This window comes from Sciurus vulgaris (assembly GCF_902686455.1).
Source record: "Sciurus vulgaris genome assembly, chromosome: 4".
In the NCBI taxonomy this organism is placed as follows: domain Eukaryota; kingdom Metazoa; phylum Chordata; class Mammalia; order Rodentia; family Sciuridae; genus Sciurus; species Sciurus vulgaris.
In genome coordinates, this window is record NC_136464.1 from 12,199,240 (window position 1) to 12,220,084 (window position 20,845).

Below are 20,845 nucleotides of genomic sequence, written 5' to 3' on the forward strand. Positions count from 1 at the left end.
AACACGGGTCTCATTGACCTGGAGTCTGGCTTCGAAACCTTGCTTTGGGGTTTAGTTGCACCTCACTGTTAACCAGGGACCATGAGCCCTGCATGTCATGACAATAACCGAAGCCACTCAGAAATAACTCCACCAGGATACTTAGCAAATTATTTTTAATCTGATGGATAAACTCACATTAGTGCAGCTGTTCATGTCAAGAGAAGGGAACAGAGCGAGGGGTGTTTCGGCGCCTGCTAGGCTTTGCTTCATGAAAGAAGACTCGTTATCTTGCATTCTGTTTCCGGCAGTGCTATTTCTGCCGGGGTAAGCTGTCACCGACGTGTCGCCGGTGGCAATTCAGGAATATAGCTTGAAGAACAGGGAGCCGTCCCAGTGCTGTTGGAAGGCTCTGGCTACACCAGCGAAGCTGTTTCCCAGATGAAGCAGGATCCGCCAGAGCCTGCTTCCCCAGGCGCGTGCGAGGCGGGCTTCCGGCACAGCCCACCTCTTCATTGCACCCTCATTGGCCGCTTGTGTTGGGACTTCCACTTTGTAGCAGGGAGGTTGGAAGGAGGTCTTCCTGGATCAGAAACCATCGAAACGGGTCCCTCAGCTGGAAACAGGCTGCCCCCAGGCACTCTGGGACCCATCTCCTCACCAACCAGACCTCAGCTCAAATGTCACCCCCTCAGAGAGAAACTTCTGGACCACCTGTCTAAAGCAGCCCCCTCCCAGCAGCCCTTTCACTGTCAGCCACGTGAGGGAGCCATTGTGGACATCTGGCTCAGTCAAGCCTGCTGATGACTGTAGCCCAAGGGGGCATCTGACTGCAAGGACACCGGCAACTCCAGGTGACAACCACCCAGCTGAGCTGGGTCAAGTCAGCCTGGAGACATGTGTTGAGAGCTGGTGTTGCAAGTCATTTTATCACACCAAGAGGAAGTCATCCCGATGCCCTTGAGAGAGGAGGTGATGTAGAAGCTAAACAGCCCCCACAATAATGCCCTGAGGTTCCACAGACAGCAAACTGAGGTTCAAGGGGGGAGACATCTGCCTGGGATTGGATACCCAGCTGGTGGCTGTGGAGTCAGGAGGGCACTAAGCCTGAGCTTCCAGCTCCACTGTCCTGTGGCTTCTGCTCCTGTGGCTCCCCCGCTGTGCTTCCTCTTTTCACCCACAAAGGGCCGTGTCTTTCCCCAGAGCTCCCCTCTCCCCAGGCAAGCACCAGGGGCTGACATTTTGTAAGTGAGGAACAGTGCTGGGCAAAGATCAATTCCAGATGGAGCAGAGAGCTCAACAAACAAGAAAACGAGAATAGAATAATATTTGCAGAAAATTCAGAGAGTATTTTTGTCATTTTGGGGGAGTGCAAGTCTTCTTCAGCGAGTCACAAAACCCAGATGCAATAAAGGACGAGGCTGGCTTCCTGGACTGCAGAAAACCAGGAAGACCCAGACTGACAGAAAACTCCGTAAGTGGAACAGGGTGTAATAACAAACAACTGGCATACTCAAGAGAATCAACGAGAAAAAGTCAAAGTAGAGCTAATTTTTAAGAGGGTGAAGGCTGTGGTTCAGTCAATAGAAGACAGGTTGTCATTGGCAGGCAACCTGTAAAAGGCACTTTGCCATTTCCCTATGGTTAGGGAAAGGCCAACTAAAGCAGAGATGCTATTAGAAATTTAGACTGACAGTTTTCCAAAAACGGATATTAAATGGTGGTGAGGATGCAGGAGAAAAAGCATCCTCCGACCTGACTGGGATTTGTAAGTGGGCGTTTGTATCCCTGAAGGGCTGGGAGGTTTTAAGGAGGCGAAGCTCTCCCACTGACCTCTCAGAACCTGGCCCTTCGGTGCAGTGGCCACTTGCCCCATGTGGCTGTTGGGCATTGGCCAGAGCTGAGATGTGCTGTAGTGCAAATCCACAGATTGAAGAGGATGTGAGAGCCCACCCTCCTGATGTTTCATATTGATTAGAGGTCGAAATGGCGATATTTTGGAGATGAGTCAACTAAAATATTATTAAAATCAATTTCACCTGTCTTTTTTGCTTGTTTTAATGGGACTACTAGAAAATTTAGAATTGCATGTAGATTTAGTGGACAGGGCACTTCTAGAAAATGGATGAATTAACACTTTTTGTGGGCCATGTAGAGGCTCAGGCAGGGTCTGACTCCCCCCAACCCTTTATTAATGGGGACACCATGACTAAGCTTTTCCATCTTCCTATCCTGGAATGAGGGACTGGAGGAGTTGAGGTTGGCTTCTGGCTGTTGAGCTGGAGACTGGGCACATCCCTACCCCACCTGGTCTCATTTTTCCCCTTGTACCTGACATGGAGGAGTGTGGTCCCTTCCAAGGCCTCTGCTGCCCCAAGAGAGGCCGATGGGATGCTTTCCTCGCCCTCCATTAGCCTGGTGGATCAAGGGTGCTCCTATGGCATCCGTTCATGGCCTGACTCTCAGTGAAGTGGATGGACAGACTTTCAAGACTTAAAAGGACTTGGTCTCCATGGTGGGGGGCCTTCGAGGGAGAACTGCTAAGCAGAGTTAGAGGAGGAGCCGGTAGAGGAAGCCAAGATCCCTGTAGCTCAGCTCCCAGCCAAGCTGCCAAGGCCAGGTGGGTTCCATTTACCTGAGTCAGTTGGAAGAGGGAGGGTGGGGCCAGTGTGTCTGGGAGGGGTCACCAAAGCCAGAGTTTCCTCATAACTAGTTGCTTCTTCCAGTCTGGCAACCTTGCGGAGAACTGTTTTTCTGGGGATGTGGTGGCTACTTGCGGCTGACACTGAGGTGGCCACTCCTCGTTGCCTGGCTTAGCATAGCAGTCACTGCTGAACGGACACCTCCCACCCTCTAATAACCACCATCGTGCACACACGGCTTTTCCTGCTGAGGTGGGATAGAAGACAGGTAGACAGGAGAGGCAGAAGGAAGGGACACCCACAGGGAAGGGAAAAGAACAGTGACTTTAGAGCTCAGCAGTTGCATGCGTACCTGCTTTACTCCCAAGTCTGTTTCCCTCCAGTCTTGAGTTTTTAAAAAAAACCCTTGAACGTCAGCGTGTCCTGAGTTCAGAAGCCGAATGCCTTCGCACCCTGCTAGTTTATACAGCCTATTTTTTTGAGATGAAATAAAGCAAAGGGAACATATGGTAAGAGACCCGTGCTGTGGGTATAATCTAGATGTTGGCTATTGACTGGATGATGTCAACCTAGAGACCTTGAGGGAACCAGGCCTCGGGACCCACCCTGCACCCCAAGGTTAGGAGCTGAACTCTCCAGGCGCGTGTCACCCCCACGCACTTTCCGTGTTCACAACTTACAAAGATTCCTTTAAAAAGAAGAGCCCAGGACCCCGCAGGGCGTCTAACTCCAGAACGCGGGTGCTCCTACCCTGAGTGCTCCATTTCTGCTCCATTGCTGCTTTCCGGAGTAAATCTCTTCACTTAAGATAAACAAATCTTTGCGACACCTCTGATAAGTCCCCAAATTTCTTTTTGTGACTTAAGTCAAGAACCTGCCAGGGCTGAGTCAAAGTCCCCTCCTCCCTTCTGGGGCACCTCCTTGGATGCCTCTGCAGTGACACGTCATGCAGAAGTCGGGGGAAGGTGTGGGCTAATATGGAGCTCTGCAGCCGTCAGCTTCCTAGGCCCCTCCTGCCTTCTGCTCCGCCATCATCAGTGAAGGCTGCCTCTGCTCCAAAGGACTGTTGGAGCTCCAGCCATCACGTCAGCAGCCCATGCAGGGGAAAGAGGAAGAGAGAAGAAAAAAAAAATCACACTGAGCAACCTCTGTTGACGTGTCATGGACTGGAATTTAGTCAGAGGTGCAAAAGGGACTGGGCAGCGCTGTTTTCTAGCTGCGCGAATGAATGAGGGATTCTGTTTGTAAGGACGGGCGGATGGGTGTTGGTGGGCAAGCAGCCCTTTCTGCCCCCGTTTGCATGGAGTCAAAGCCTTGAACACTTTACTCCAGGGAGCGCATTCTGTCCTTCTTCCTGCCTCACAGGCCTGACTCACAAGGATGGGAGGACATGGGGAGATGGCCGTTCCTCTTCCTGGACTCGTCTGCCCTGACTTGCATGACGGACTCCTGGCCCAGCCAGGCATCCTGCATCTGGGCTCAGCTTGCAGGCCTGATTGAAGGGCAGAGCTGCCAGGACCCGCCTCTGCGCCCCGGTGGGCAGGCGATCCCATTCAGCTGGCAGATGCTGACGCCTTAGGGCAGGGGCTGTGGCCTGCAGCAGATTTGCTCTCCCCACTCCCCAAGCTCCCCTCTGCTCTTTCCATTCTCTCTCGCTCCCTCCTCCTCTATCTCTTCCCTCTCTCCCCCCCCCTCCCTCCCTCTCTCTCTCTCTCTCTCATATCAACATACACATCAAGGAAAGGACACCTCTAGTGTTCCTGTCTTTTAACCTGGGTCAGGTTAACGGGTAAACGTCTCCTGTGGTCCACGGGAGTGGGGTCACAGGGCCCATGAGCTGCAGGTGGGGGTGGGGTGCAGTGCCATTCACTCATCCTGCTGGGCAAGCTCACAAATCAAATATTGGGCCTAATTTTTAAAGCCATTTTCATGACAGTGGTTTTCCAGTTAATCCCCCAGCGCTAACAATATGTGATCAGTTTCCCTGAACAAATGACCTCCTTTACCTTCATTAGCTCATAATTAATTTGCTAGCATGTAACCAAGATAATTACCACTCCTGATTAGAGACAGGCAGAGGAGGAACCTCCTTTTTCATGGTCAATACAAACATTGATTAGAATCTGAACTGTTTCCTAGTTTTCCTTACAATTTAATTCAATGGAAGTGGCGATTGGTGATTTGTGGTTCTTATTTAAAAAATTAGATTGGAGGTGAGGCAAATGGGTCTTGCTATCAAGGCCTTTATTACCAATTTATGTACTGGATAATTTTGCTTCTTTTCCTCAGATACAAAGATAAGAAGCAGGAGACTCAAGCTTTCGAGGCTTTGGTTTTGTTTAACGGAGACTTGACTGGGAGGGACTTGCGGCTCCTTGGGGAAAGCCTGGGCTGGGATGGGAAGGAGAGACTCAGTCTCAGGATCCGGGAGTAGCGCCATGTTGAGTGGCCTGGCTCACTGGAGTCTACAGCGTCCTTTGGTTCTTATCTTGTCTGGTCCCCACAGCTCTGTGATGGGGATGGTGGAGGGGGACAGAGCTCATGAGATGTTCAGATGAGAACACAGCCCCAGAGAAGCCAGAGCAGTTGAGACGGGTGTCACAGATGCCCAGATGGTGCCCTCTGCAGGCTGAGGCTGCTTCTCCCTGGTCCTCCTGGAGGCTGATGCCAATGTCTGGTGATTCAGGGTTTCTTGCCTCTCAAGTGTCACCTACACACATTCTTAGAGCAGGATTGCTACTCGGTTGAGGTAAGCAAGGTGACTAAGGCACAAAATGAAGGAAGCCCTCACTCGCCGTCCCTCAGAGTTTGTGCCCTGGGAAGCCTGGGGCATCATGGCTGACTGACATGGGTTTTGAGCTTGTGCTAAGCATGTTGATATATGATCTCATTTAATTCTCACCACAGCCCTGGTGACAGTTATGGGTCTCTACGTTTTCACTGGTGAGGAAAAGGGACCTTAGACTGGGGAGGGTCACAGCTTGGTTGGGATGCTGGCCATCTGGCCCCAGGACCAAAGTGTTTTTGTTCTTCTGACTGACCCCTGGGTCTCCCAGGTAAAGAAATGCTTGCACCTGGGTGTCATCTGCCCTCGGCTGCTTGCTTAGGCCTTTCCTGGATGGCGTTCCTCAGAGAGGGGTTGGGATGGGACAGGAAGCCCAGTGCCTCATGTGGCCTTGGGACCGTGGCTGCAGCGTGGGTGAGCGTGGAGAGCAGGGGGCACAGGAATCTCCCTCAGTCACTCCCGGCTGATGGAGGTAGAGTGTCATGAGCGAGCTGTGTCATTAACAGGCCAGACATGTTTGTGTCCTTCCACAGTGTCAGAATTCATTGGGTGACAATCAACCCACACCACTTCCATCAGTGGCAGGTCACTGAATACTTGTGGGGCACCTGGTAGTTATAAACTGGGCAAACACAAGTTCTTTAATTCCAATCTTAATTTCTAATACCTGTAACACTGCAGTCACACATCACACTTCTCACAGGAGACAGAGAGGTCACAGAGGGGTAAGAAAGGGCAAGGGCAGCCTCTGGGTCCAGGAGGCTGAGGAGGGCAAAGGCAGAGAGCAGATAGGAATGCAAAGAGTCACTGTAGGTGGTCAGATAAGACTCAGAACCAGCCAAAGAGCTCAGGGTGCAGAGCTGTCAAAGCACAAGGCCAAGGTCTCCAGGGATGGACTGTAGTCTCAGAGCGTCAACTTGGAGTGTCAGCTCGGAGGAGGTCCTGTGTGGTCGTCATGGGCAAAAGAACCACCCTCTGGTAAAGGCCCAGATGTGGAGGCTCTCTGTGGCGATTTTCCTGGGCAAGGATCAGGACAAATGACCAGATGACAGGGCTCGGGTGCTACCTAGCCAATCAGTCTTGGGGTGCTCCTCCTTTTATGGCCATTAAGTGAGGGGGTTGCATCATTTTGTGGTCCGTGTGTTCAATAAGCTCCAGGGCTTGGTTTTTCCTGCGTGAGCTTGATACACCCAAGCATCCAGGTGCTTCTGATTAATTCGGTAAGTCAACAGGTGGGCATTCTTATCAATGTGATTAATTTATTAGAGTGTGCCTCCTGGTTGGCCAGGCAGGTGGTGGTTGTGTACTTGTACCCACAAGGTGTACCTCAGCATTGAAACTCAAAATGGAATCGCTTGTGGCAAACCCCTGCTCTACGAGACCGAGTAACACAGCCGGCTCCATGAACTATGGAGCAACTCAGCAGGACACAGCCTGCTCTCCACCTGGGGCTACTTCACAGGGTCCCTTGCAGCCTCTCGGACTTAAGGACAAGATTCCCTTTGGAGATCCCGCCTCTCATCCTGGGTCTTCTGAGGTGGAGCTTTCCCCAAGGGTAGGGGAGAAAGACCTGGGCATGCTCAGTGGGGCTCAGCTATGGCTAGCTCCAAGCTTAGGGGGCCGAAGAGAGGATGGCTTTCTGGGAGTACTTCCAGAGCATCCCCTCAATACCAGCCCAAAGAGTATCTGCTCTTCAGGGCAAGGGAAGCTGGGGCAAGAGGTAGGCACTGCAGTGGGGACAGAGACCCCCCAGGGCCACGAGCAGCTCTGGAAGGAGCTGGCCCAGATTCCCATACGCAGGGAGGCAACATTCGGAACAGCAGCTGACCCAGGAGCCTGTGATCTATAATTTATACTCAGCTCCTTCCAGAAAGGACTGGCGGCTGTCTGCCAGGGGATCTGTAACTGCAGGCTTCACTTTGATGAGGCCAGGGGATTTCAGGTTGCCCCTTGGGCTCGGCGTTACTGAATTCAGACCATCTGTGAAGCAGTTTCCCACGTCGTGACTTCTTTCATCCTCGCAGCCCGGATGCAGTTTCGGGATGGCTCTCTCCGTGGGACAGAGGGAGAAACTGAGGCTCAGAGAGTGACATGATTTGTCCTAGGCCCCATACCTAGGGGAAGGTGGGATTTCAATCTAGGCCTGTTTGGTTGAGGCAGCATCCAGCACTATTCCCGGGGAAGCAGATGGTGATCATGTTGTGCATCCCTTTCCCAAGTCTCTTTGGTGCTGACCACCATTTTAGCCATGACCCAGCTCTGTGAAGTGCCCAGATGGTTCTAGCCCCCACTGAATACTGGCCTACATTTTGCTGGAATAATTTCCATCTAAATAATTTCCATCTTGGCTACTCCTGAATGAATTGTCACTTGTTCTACTGAGGAAGGAGGCCGGCAGGTGAGATCTGACAGTCTGTAAACTTTTTTTCCTCCGATCCAGCCACACTCCAATTAAAGGGTCGGATGGCAGGTGATGAGGTCTTAGGAATGACTGGCTCGAACGCTGGTTCTGCATTGGACGCTGTATTAGTCAACTTGCCACAACAAATACCATAGGCTGGGTGGCTTGAACAGCAGACATTTGCTTTCTCACGGTTCTGGAGGCTGGATGTCCAAGATCAAGCATTGGCAGGATTGGTGTCTTCAGAGGCCCTCTCCTGGGCTTGTAGATGGCAGCCTTCTCCTTGGGTCCACACATGACCTTTCCTCTTTATGAGTGCACTTCTGTTTTCTCTTCCTTTTCTTATAAGAACCCCAGTTATATTGAATTGGGGTCCCACCCTTATAAACCCATTGAACCTTACTTACCTCCTAAAGGCCCCATGTAGAATTATAGTCACATTGAGGGTTAGGACATCAATGTGAATTTGGGATTGGGGGACAGGGGACATACAATTCAGTTCATAACAAGTGGCTTCTTAGCCAAGAGCCTCTCTAAGCCTCCATTGCCTCATCTTTTACATGGGGATAATGAAAGTATGTTTTATAATTTTCAAGGGAATTAAATGAGATAATACATGTACAGAAACAGAGCATATAGCAAAGCCTCAGTGTGCTGTATCACCACCATCATCTCTGTCACCAGAACGTTACTTCTATCAGTCTAAAAGGAATGACAAGGACCCAGAGGGGTGCTGGTTTCAGACCTCTGAGTTCAGCTTGTCATTTGAGAAACAAGGTTGCAGTCATAGAAAGTCAGACCTGCAAGGAACTTGACCTTGACACCCAATGCTGATTTTTACAGATGAAGAAACAGGCTCATGGCTCAAATGGAATCAGAATGCTGGATTCCTTCCTGTTTCCTGGTCTGGTATCCCCGTGGCTTTTTGAACCATTCCGTGATCACTAGAGGCCAGGAGAAGGCTCCCCTCCCTGGTGAGGCCACGCATGAAGTATTCGGAGAATTCAAGGTTTTCCCTTAACATTTGATGGATTGTTTCTCTCGTGTCTTATCAGAGTGCCTGTTATACAGTGAACAAATACAAGTCATCAATTACCAAGTCCCTGCGCAGGAGTCCCCAGCCCAGCTCCTCTCCGTAAGCACAGCATCCCGGCTCCTGCTGTGACGACATCAAGCTCTTCCAAGGGCAGCCTCTTAGTCCCTTGCCTAATCCCATCCACGCATCTGTGTCTCCCTGGGAATTTGGACGGAAGCATTAATCCACCGGGCTTCAGTCAGAAGGGCATAATGACTCACTTGTTTTGATAGTATAATATCTCTAGTTAAAAATACGCTGAAGCTAAAAAGCAAGAATCCCAACAAGGCCCGGCAGCTCAGTTGGTTTCCAACCCAACATCCCACCCACCATCTTCCTTCCAGAAGAACCCACCCGTGCTCAGGTATGGAACACAGTGTGCGCAGCAAGGGTCGTGACCCATTCTGGCCGGTGGGACTTGGGTCCAAATGAGAACGTCCTACCCCCACTTCAGGTCTCAAGATGTGGTTTTGGGGGGAAGTGATACCTGCAGCAGCTTTCTTAGAACCAGGAGGCCAACACAATAGACTCTCAGAGGACATGACCTGGAGCCTGACTTTCTAGAGTCAGGAGCCAACGTCGAGCCTCTTATGTCCAGTCTTCTTGTTATGTGAGATGAAAGCTATGTGTTGTGTAAGCCAGGCTTATTGGGGTGTTGCTTGCAGCCAGAGCCATCCCACCAAAGAAAAGGAACAAAGAGCAAAAGTTGGGCCCATGGTCAGAACTATGGCAATCGAGGCCACGGACAGATGGAGAGGGGACCAGGACTGGTTGCATACTCAGTCTTCTCTGGAGACCAGCAGCATGGCAGGAATGTTCCTTGGTTATCCTAATCCAAGCTCTTTCTTCAACAAGAAGATAGACTTTTTTGGGGGGAGAATGATATACTTTTAATTGAGGTTTAACTTCCGGGTGAGTGAACTTTGAGAGTGATGTGCTCAAATGCTTCTTTTAACTCTAGGCTTTTAACAGGTAACAATGGAATGAGTCAGTCCATACTACAAGATCAAATGTGTGCAGTGTAGCCTGGCACGTTGGCGCACCCCTGTAATACAGCAATGCAGGAGGCCAAGGCAGGAGGATCATAAGTTGAGGCCAGCTGGGCAACTTAGCAAGACCTTGTCTCAAAATAAAAAGGACCAGAGATGATGCTCAGTGAACTGAGCTTCCCTAGGTTCAATCCCCAGTAGCACCCCCGCAAAAGGTGTGCAGCCTAGCTTACCAAGAGTGAAATCAAGCATGCCGCAGTAGCTTCAGCTAATGACAGGTATATCTCCAGAGCAGTCTGGAGTTAGTCACTGATTCCTCCTGCCAGGTTGGTGGTGTGGCCCTTGCCCAGGTGCATCTACAGGAAGGCATCTGTTCCCAGTAGGAGATGGAGGAGATTGTAAGGACACTGGGTACTGCACAGCTCTGACTTGATGTCTCGCCTCATGACAGGTGGTCACAAGGTTCTCCTGTGCTGCCCTCCCCCCTGCTCACCCCTCCCCCACCTCCCTCAGCTCTGCCACTGACCAGTGGGCAAAGCCCTAAGGAATGAGGTGCAGCAGCTCAGCTCCCAGCCTGCCCTCGTGCTCCCTTCCGCTCCGCTCTGGTCACCGCCTCTCTCTCTGCCTCCCCATAGCTGTTCCCCCACCTGCATCTCCATTTCAGATGTGGATTCCATAAGTGGCCACTGAGGACTAACTTGTGCCAGGCCATAGATATGTTCTCTTGGACACTTCATCACCAGCGTGTGATGTACAGCCGAGCTGGGCTTGAGGCCACCACTTTTCACAGGCAGGGAAGGCAGAGCTGAGCAAGGCAAGGGACTGGTTCCAAGGCTTCTAGCCAGGCTGCCTAGTGTCACTCAGGCCTCTTTCTGCTAGTTTTTCCCTGTAAGATGGGTGTGGGGTAGATAGTATAACGTGACGGGCCAGGGTCAGCAGGGGGCTAAGTGGAGGCAGAGGTGGCTGGGCTTGGGTGTGGGCCCACCCAGAGGGTATATATTTGATGAACTAAAGAGTCAGCCTTGGGGTGAGGCAGTTGAGAAGGGCAGCCAGCGCTGACCAGGGCACAGGGGACAGGGCTCTGGACAACAGGAACCACTCCTGAGCACAGCTGGGAGTCTCCAGACACAGTACCCTCTGGGCTGGTTTCTGCATCCTGTAGGAAGGTGGTGAGTAACACCACGAGGTGTCAGGACCACCCTAGTGCAGCCTGGGCCTGTGGGACCAAGTGGGATCTAGGGTCGCGGAGAGGCCTCTGTGTGACACTGGGTGGCCCTGGGATTCTGGAGGAGACAGAGCCTGTCCCCGCCCCTCGTAGCAGGCCAGTGCTGGGCAGAGGCTGACGTGCCAGGCAGGCCCAGTCTCCCACCTGAGGGGTCAGGCGGAGGTGAATGGATAGGGACTGTGCGAACTTAACCCAGCCCTGGCACCTTCACGCGGCCCTCGTGTAAGGGCTCTGCTTTGGAGGAGAGCTGCAGGTGGCCTCTGCTGCTGGCGTCCTTACACAGGGGATTATAGACCAGGGCCGCCTACTTTTGTATGGTCCATGAACTGAGAAAGGTCTTCACGTTTTTGAATGTTAAATTTTAAATATTCGTACAAATACTTCCACGGTAGTCTCCATTTCGCCTCTTGGTCCACAAAGCAGAAAATGTTTCTATCTGGGTATTTTCAAAGTTTGCCAGTTCTTAGTGTTCTCATTGTCAAAGTCCTGCCAGTGGAGAGACCTGGACCTGCCAGTGTCTTGGCTGCCCTCCTGACCACCTGGCCCTGGGGTGGGCAGGACGCAGGGTTCAGCGCGGTGTGCCACATGCCCTCGGGCTTTCTCTGCGGTCTCCCACGCACAGAGGGGGCCTCTGAGGCCGGGTCAGGGACGCCATCCTCCGAGAGCACGCCTCCTGCTCCAGCCTTCCCACCGTGGGTTCCCAGGGCCGCCGGCACGTCCGTGGGTCACTCTTGCTGGGGCAGGTGTGCTCCTGCCAACCCAGCAGCATCTTGTGGATAAAACCTAATGAGCTGCATTTAACAACAACATGGACCTGCCGTGTGGCTCCTCCCAGCTGCCCATCTGTCGGCCCTGAGGGGCGCGCTCCGAGCCGCTGGAAGCCTCCCCAGCCATCAAGCCAGGAGAGGCCGAGGTCCCCGAAGCCAGGCCTCGCAGACAGGCCCCAAATCTTCATGCTCAGTCTGTGCCAGCTCCTGGCTACCCTCCAGGCTCCCAGCGACATCGCCAGATGGTGCCTAACTGAGGATGAAAACACTCCCAGGAAGGCCTGGGCATGGAGCAGCGGGAACGGGGGTCCAGCCAAACAGAAGGCGCCCGACCCCACTGCGGGAGGGCTGCAGGTGTGCTCTGCTTGGCTGGGGTCACTCAGTATTCTTGACTTCTTTCCAGCGCCCTTTCTTTCTATTCCTTGTCCTCGTCCCCGGGAGCCTGTCAGCTGGACACTTACACAGTGCAGAGGACTAGCAAGGCAAGGCACTGTGGCTGCTCCAAGGCCATCTTAATGCAATGTCAAAGAGAGGGGATTTAGGCTCGGTTGACCTTTAACCTTTTCCCTTTTCCTGGAGTGACGGGATGGAGGTCACAGGTTCAGAAACTCCACAGCCTGCCCTGCACCCCTGGCCACAGGCTGAGCTGTTCAAGTCAAACTGTTTGACCCCACTTTTTAGGGCTGTGACTGACATCCTCTAAGGCCCCAATGGTTTTAAGTAGAGTGCTTGAGAAACCAGGATCACCACCAAGTTTATGCCCCGCGACTGGCCATCTTCTCCAGCGTCCCCAGCGCCACTCAGCTGGAGGAACAGGGGAGTGAACCCAGAAGAGAGAGCTGGTCGGGAGAGATCAGCTCCATGACCTGGAGAAACCATCATCATCAAAGACCTCAGCTGACTCGAAGCTGCCTTCCTGTCGAAGCTGTCGTAAGACTGTGTGAATGGTGCCCTGTGACGAAGCATGCCATCATGTCATGCAAAGGGGCTTCCAGTGATGGTGGGAGCTGGGGAGAGTCCAGGGACTCCGCATAATTAGTGGGATGTTTTTGAACTTGCAGGGAAGACTTCCAGGAGAAGGTGGAACAACCCGGTCGGCTCTGGCCCCAGGCTGGTGGAAAGAATGGCTGAGCTTCTTTCCGAGAGCAGGTGTGCCCACGACTTCATTTCAGACTTGTCCTGTGGATTCTTCTGCCTGCCATGCCTCCAAGTCACCTGCTCAGGTCTGGGTGGTTGTTGGGGTCTGTGCCCTCTGGCTGGGTGAGCACAGAGCTTCCAGGGAACATGGAACTCAGGAGAGGGGGAAGCAGAGCTGGGGACTGGGCTGGGCGTGGGAGGGGCTTGAGGCAATGGTGGCTAGATCTTAAGGGGCAGGGAGACTTTGGACAAGTGACTTTGGGCATTGAGCTGATGGTGGGCAGATGAGGGCTTGCTCAGGGATACTGACCTGTCTTCCTGGCAGGTTTCCTGCCAATTCCAGTGTCTCTACCTCACTGGCCTTTAAAGCAAAGAGTCTGCAGTCCAGATGTCCAAGGCACAGTGCTGCCGGTGGGCATCAGGGAAGGATCTGGGGCATCCAAGTGTTTCTTTCATTCTGCTGATTTTATCTCCACTGATGGGGAGTGAATGGCAGAACTTGGAAACTGGAAGAATTACTATGGATTTGGGACAAGGGGGACATGGATCTTGGGCCAGGGACCCAGCCTAGGTGCAAATGGTTCTGGAAGCTCAGCCACCTGGCTCCTCTCAGCAGAGGATGGGGTTTAGCCTGGCAGCCAAGGGAAAGTGCTGAGCCAGCAGTTCTTAGCTCCTGCAGGGCCACAGGAGGAGCTTGAGACACAGATGTGCTCTTTCAGTTTCAGCTGCAGAGGGACAGGCCCTGCTGGGGAAGCCAGGCTGCAGCAGCGTCCCTGTGGGCTTTTGGGTAGGCACGTGCTAGCACAGGACCAGGCTCAGTAAGGTGTGGGGCAGATCATATTTTCCAGTATATACCACGCTTCATGCTTTTCTTACAGCCTGGTGTTGGTGCTGTTTCCCTTGAGTCTGGGCAGATATTTGTAGCTGCCTGGAGCAAGTAAATACGATGAAGTGACTTCTTAGGCTAACTCATGAAAGACAGCCAGCTTCTGCCTGCTTTTCTCCCTCTTTGGACAGGTACCTGAAGGCCCCAGCACCCAGGTAAGAGGCTCTGAAGCCATCGTGCTGGAGACACCAGATAGAGCGAGAGAAGCATGGAGCTGGAGGGCTGCTGGGTCCCAGTCCAGGCATCAGACACGGGGGGAGGGAGACTTCAGGGGACTCCAGCTCGCAGCATTCAAGTTGTCCCAGTTGAGTCCAATGGAACAGAGATGAGCTGCCCCTGCTGAACCTTGCAGTTCACTCATCAAAGAAAAGGCCATAGTGTCACGTGAGAAAGAAATGTGTTGCTTCTTTAAGCTGTAAAATCTGGGAGTGTTTGTTATGCAGTCTTGACTGACTAGTACAGGGGTGGCAGGAGAACATTTCCTCCTATTTTTATAGCTAGATATTTCACAGGCACGAACATGTGCATGTTCTTACAACAGAAAGGCAGGGCCCACTGCTACCCCTGTCTTGAGATGCAGACACTGGCAATCATAGGAACCAAGTCACTTGGTTGTGAACACACTACTGCAGGTGTTAGGGTCAGGATCGAAATCCAGAGTTGACTCGGAACCTAAGCTTTTCCCCGTAGTGGCCCCTCTGTGTTCCGGAATCCTTGTCCAGCTCTGTTGTAAGGTAACTGCATCCATGGGTTGAGAGACCCCACCCTAGCTTGGACCTGCAGCCTTGCCCAAACTCTTTCTCTCTTTAGCCCTGTGAAGGTGGCCCTTGCAAACCTGCACTCTTATGTGAAGCCAGGATACACATGCATGGGTGAGGGCTGTCCCCTAGGGACAGTGATAATGCCCAAAAGCAAGCTCTGCTCTGGAGTACAGTTTTGAGGGGCATGGGGGAGCTAAGAAGTAATATCTTTATATTTTTGGTACTTACCACACACCAGGCACAACTCTAGGGGGTTCATAAACCTTGACTTGATACTTAAATTCTTCTTCTTATTGATTAAGTGTTGACTTGATGGTCACAGCTGCCTCATGAGGTAAATACCACTATTATCACCCCTGTCTGCCGAGAGGGAGGCTGATGAACTTGCTCAAAGTGATGTGGCCAGTGGGATTTGTTGGTGTGCCACGGAAGCTTCCCCGTGGAGGGTGTTCAGTCAGCTGTTGGTCTTGGAAGGCTGATCTGAGCCACCGTGGCAGGAGGCGGGAAGGCAGGCAGGCAGCAGGCCTGGGCATAGGGAGAAGTGGAGGAGGCCGCAGCCTCCCTGTGGGGAGTTCTGAGACGGGCTGGTCCTGGAGGGCTTGCCCAGGCCTGGGTGTTTATCTTACCCTCCCTGCCTGGGTAGAAATCCTCACCCCTGAGGGGAGGCTGTCAGGATGTGGGACACTGGGAGGTGGTTTGGTTGTAGGGGCAGAGGATGACTGCCCTGCGAAAGGAGCTGGAGAGACCCCTCCCTCCTACCGTGCAAAGACACACAAGATGACGCATCCGCGAATAGGAAGCTGCCCTCACAGACACAGGGTCTACCAGTGTCTTGACCTTGGATGGTCTAGTTTTGAGAACTGTGAAGAATAAATTTCCCTTGCTCACAAGCCATTCAGTTTATGCTATAAAGGCCCAAATCACTAAGATGGAGCTGTTCCAATTTGGGTTGAGAGGGTCAGCCTTGGCACCCTGACCCACGTCATCAGGCGAGGAGGCGTGACCTGGGGCGAGGGCATCTCCTTTAGCTGAGGCCATTCTCAGAGGGCTGGCAGTGGAGGGCCATCCTTCATCCAGAGAGGACTGTGTCTGTTATCCTGAGGGGCATCTTGGTGGCTCATCGCAGCCACAAGGTCCCCGTGACTAGAGCAAACTGGGGAGGGGACAGGGGTTGAGGAAGAAGTCTGAGGAGGGGTGGGGACAGGTCCTGCAGGGCCTTAGAAGTCAGGGCAGTGGCTTGTCCTCGAAGTGAGGTGGGAAGTCACAGGCAAGGGGTGACAGGTGGAGGGAGGTGGAGGCCAGCTCAGAGGCCAAGGAGTGGGAATAAGCAGTGTGTTCCCTAGAGTTGGAAGGTAGAGTCCAGAGGGGGACTGGTGGGCTGGATGTGGGCGTGAGGTCCAGGGAGGGCCGGGTCCATGGTGTGGACTCAGCAATTGTGAGGTGGGGCATCACCTCCCTGGGGACACCTGGGCTGTTCCCAGCTGAGCTCCCACAGGCAGGCTCCACTCGGGGCACAGTCTCCTCCGTAATCTCTGCGGTGACAGCTTGTGGATTGGTAGCAGGGCCGAGGAGGTGCTTGGCTGGCAAGGGGTGAGGGGACAGGCCTGGGGGCCGGGGGGCTGGCCGACTTCTGCTGGTGGGCCCGGATGGCCTGCCCAGATCCTGTGCCGTGGGTTCCCTCCTCCATACCTGCTGTCCATGGATCTAACGCGCTCAGGAAGTGGGGCAGGTGGACTGGCTCTAGGAAGGGAGAGGGGAGCAGAGGCTGCTCTCTGGCCCGGGGAACCTCCTGGAAGCACTTGCTCCCACAAAGCCAGGGGAAGAGCTTGGAAATGTCCCTGGAGAGCAGCTTCCCATGGGAGAGCCGCAGGATCTCTGCAGCGCCTGTTGCCATGGCAAACAGCCTTTCTCAAAGAGCCAAGCAGATCATTCCAGAAACAGAGCTCCACCCCACTTATCCTGTGATGTGACCCAGCACAGTGACAAAACCAATCTGTCACCTACATCGAGCGGAGATGCTCCCTTTGATAGGCATGTGTCCTTGCTTTCTAGCTACCTGGGGATAGCTTTGCCCTCACCCTGCTGTTCAGGAGGAACACTGTGCAAAGTTCTGATGCTGACAACCCCTCAGCCTTGGAAGAGAGGGCTTCCTCTCCATGCCAGTCCACTGAACCCTTGCCCCTAGCTGATGTTTCTTGGGCTGCAGGGTGGGTAGAATGAGGTAGTACATCAAGGGTCTACCTGGGCTTGGCCCCAGGTAGGTGCCAAATGCATGCATGATCCTGTTCCTTATCTTTATGCTCAGTACAACCTCCTCTCTCCCCACCCCCATGCACTAGAAGTTTGAAAGAAAGCCTGGAGGGCTTCCTGGAGGTGATATTCCTGTTCCCAAAGCATGATGTCTTTAGTGTCCCATAAAACTGCTTATTTCTAGAGGGTTTACTGCATGCCTGGCAGTCTATATGCTATCTTACTTAATTATTTTTATTTTTTCAATACTGGGGATCCAACCCAGGACCTCGCACATGTGAGGCAAGTGTTCTCCCACTGAGCCCCACCCCCAGCCCTGTCTCTCGATTCTCCTGTGACCCATCCAGGTTTCATTACCGTTGCTCTTCAGATGAGGAAATTCAGATGACTCGCGGAGAAATGGAGAAATTTATCTAAGCTCATCTGGGCAGCCCGAGGCCGGAGCCTGGACTTTGAGCGAAGAGGCGATGTTTTTTGGAAGATATCTGTGTTTGTATTTGTGCAGGGCCTCCTCCTGCTTCTCCTTCTTGCCCCTTCTGGCTCTGCTCTGGGCCCCCCAGCAGCTGCACCTGTCTCCCTGGGGGGCACTGGGCTCTTCTAGTTTCTGCCCTCAATGCGGCAATGACCACATTGTCTAGCCACGGAGTCACGCTGTCCAGTCCACGGAATGCATGTGGAAAGAGAAGGGAGGAGAGAGACAAGTTCAAGTGTGAGACCACGGGGCCCACGGTGATGCCCGCTGACGGACTGGTGGGAAGAGAGAAGGGGAACAGGCAGGAGCGGTCCTGGCCAGGCCACCTGAAAGGCCCATGCCCAGGGCCCCGCAAGTGGGGCAGGTGCCGGGAACTCTGGGAAGCAAGCTCCAGCCTCTACGAAGAGGCTGGAAAAACTCAGGAGGCTGTTAGGACCCAACTAAGCAGATAGGGGAGTTCAAGCTGGGCTTACTGGGGAGTGATGGGTGGCGTGCTGGGCAGGAAACTGGGGCAGGAAGCTCGTTCTTCTTGCTGGGCCAAGCCAGGGGTCCACGTGCAGGCTCGCGACCCTCTGGGTGACCTGGCCATATGGCCTAAGGCCCGTGGGCAGTAGGAATCATCATCACAGCCCCAGGGGCCAGCACTACCCAGGGGGTCTCACTGCCCAGGAGGACGGTCTCAGGCTGGGTGGTGCTGGGACGGGAGGTGGGTGCAGGGCCTCTAGCTGGGAGAGCAGGGGAGGGAACTCAGATGAGAAGAGACCCCAGGGTCCTGGCCTCGCAGAAAGCCCCCTCCAGGCCTGTCTCCAGGGGCATCTCAGGACCCATGTCCTCTAGGGCTGGGGAGGGAAGAGCCCGATCACCCGGCTGCAGGACTTTATGCTAAAGTGTCAGAGACTGTTATCTTTAAAATGGCCTCAGAACCTTCGGGGACCCTCCTTGGTGTGGCGTCCTGAGCTGGAGGGTACCCCGCACACCAGTGACCTACCTCCTGAGCGTCAGGGCTCAAGTCTTCCGTTTCTGTCTGGGAATTTTTCAACGGTGGCAATCAGCCGCCAGTCATTCCCGAGCCCCGGCTCCGGGCCGAGCTCTGGATGGAGCGTTTCCGGTGTATTCCGTCAGCTGCTATAACACGTTGGGGGTTCATATTCTATTTTTACAGGTTAAAATACCAGAGAAGTGAAGTAATTTGCTCAGAGTTGCACAGCAAGTAGCAGAGGAGCCTGTCGCCAGCACTGACATGTGCTTTCTCTGCTTGTCCCCAGGAGTGCTGGGGGTGAGAGAGTCCCGTGCCAGAGGACATCCCATTGCAAAACGACATCACGAAGGACCTCAGGTCTGGCCAGTTCTGGGCGCAGAGGACCTGGCCAGCCCACACAGCCCGTGAGGAGCACGTGAGGAGCTCGTAGAGCAGCTGCACCTGCTCTGAAGCCTCAGCCCTGGCTGTCCCCTCTCTGCTCCCTCTCAGCCCCCCGGGTTCTGGCCTCTCCCCGTGTCACCCCTCTTTCCCATTCTTCCCCCTCCCTCACCTGACCACAGTGAGGTCCAGTGACTGGTCACATCTTTGCTACCCTGCCTAGTATATGGCACCTGGCATTGTCCCCACCTGAAGCCCATGTTGGAAGCACTGGTAAGAGGCCACCCAGATCCCCACTGTGCCTCTGCAGGGTAGAGGGACAGAGGAGGAAGGGACAAAGCCTGTGTGACCTGTCACCACCAGGACGGCTCTCCTTCCCTGACCCTGGACCTGAGGCAGAGGTAAGGCCCCACCTGGGGGTGCAGAGGATCACGGTGCCTGCGCCTCTGCTCCTGGGGCTCGCAGCTCGGCTCGCTCCTGTGGGCACATGGCCCGGCCACTCCTGGCCTGCTGCGAGATCGCACCTGTGACCCGTCTCTTCTGGGTGGAAAGGCTGGCTGCAGGGAACGCCGTGGGGACCTGGGAGGTCCACACAGCTGTGGTCCTCACATGGGCTCCTGTGCGGTGTCATTGTTCCCAGGTCCCTGGTGCTGAGGGTCCACCGTGCTGGCCCCGGCCTGCAGCCGTGGCCACCTGTCTTCACTCTGCCTGCTTCACTCTGCCTAATGCCTACTGGCTGCCAGTGCTGAAGAATGGATGATGGCGTCACCCAGGCAGGTGTGGGACGCAAAGGCCCAGACTGCGGCCACAGGGGCCAATGTGGCCGTTCGGCTAGGCTGAAGGCAGGTCCAGGCCCTGGGAGGACAGATGCCCTTGTCCTCCCGTGGATTCAGCTGCCACGTGGGCCTCCTGGGCGGGCACTGGCAGGACCTCCCCGCTGCCTGAGCAGGGGCGCCAGGCCGTCTCCTGGCTCCTCCATTTCGTTGTTCACAGCCTCACGTGGACACCAGTGCCCCAGAGTGCTTGCTGCCTGGCTCTGGCCTCCTGTCTTTGGCGAGTTGTGGTCATTACTCTTTCCACCCTATGGAGAAAGACGGTGAGGAGAAGCGGGGGCTGCAGGGACCTGCGGAGGGAGAGCCCCCTGCCACTGAGCTGTGGGAAGAGTGCCTGAGACCAGGGCCTCCTGGGAGTGGGCTGGTGACACAGTGGCCCTTCTGGGAGGACAGGGCTGCTCCCCTGCTCCCTGAACCTCTCCAGGAAGGCAGCTTGGTGGGGAGCCCAGTGTGGCTCCTGGGGACAAGGTCTGTTCTTTACCCGTCCCCCTACAGGGAGTCTCTGCAGAAAGTTCATGTACTGAGAGCCAGTGACTGGGCACCTTGGTGAACCCTGAGAGTGGGGTGTCCCACATCACCAGCATCGCCAGCATCACCCCACCTCCGAGTGAAGCAGGGCCAGGGGGCAAGCCTTTCCGGGGAGCGGAAGGTCCAAACCTGAGAGGCATTGTCAAGTTCAAGGATGAGGGAGTGAAGGACATCAGAGAATGTGAGACAAAGCGAGAAGGTCTGGAATTGAGAAAATCCATGAACAAAGCTGATGCAAGTAAGAACTCCGGGGCCTGAGGGACGCTCCATTCGATGGCGGGTCATGAGACAATCCTTGCTTTGTCTTTCTTCTTAAAATTCTTTTTAGATCTGCATGACTGTAGAGTGTATATTGACATATTAAACATGCATAGAGTATACCTTATTCTAATTAAGATCCCATTCTTGTGTTTGTACATGATTTGGAGTTTCACTGGTTGTGTATTCATATGTGAGCACAGGAAAGTTATGAAGGGTTCATTCTCCTGTCTTTCCCATCCTCCTCCCTTTCCTTCATTTCCCTTTGTCTAATCCAATTAACTTCTACTTCCCCTGCCTTATTGTGTGTTAGCATCTGCATATCAAAGAGAACATTTGACTTTTGGCTTTTTGGGATTGGCTTATTTCACTTAGCATGATAGTCTCCAGATCCATCCATGTACCAGCAAAAGTCAACTATGGTTGAGTAATATTCCACTATGTGTATATACCACATTTTCTTTATACATTCAGCTGTCAAAGGGCATGTCGGTTGGTTC

The 20,845-nt window shown here is 53.7% G+C and overlaps 1 long non-coding RNA gene across 1 annotated transcript; it reads left to right on the forward strand.

Moving 5' to 3' along the window:
• Positions 1-5,274: 5,274 nt before the first annotated feature.
• LOC306659546 lies at positions 5,275-19,000 on the forward strand. The gene is made up of 3 exons (XR_013763330.1): positions 5,275-5,379; positions 12,925-13,014; positions 18,638-19,000. It is a non-coding gene; the product is annotated as an uncharacterized lncRNA (long non-coding RNA).
• Positions 19,001-20,845: the final 1,845 nt, after the last annotated feature.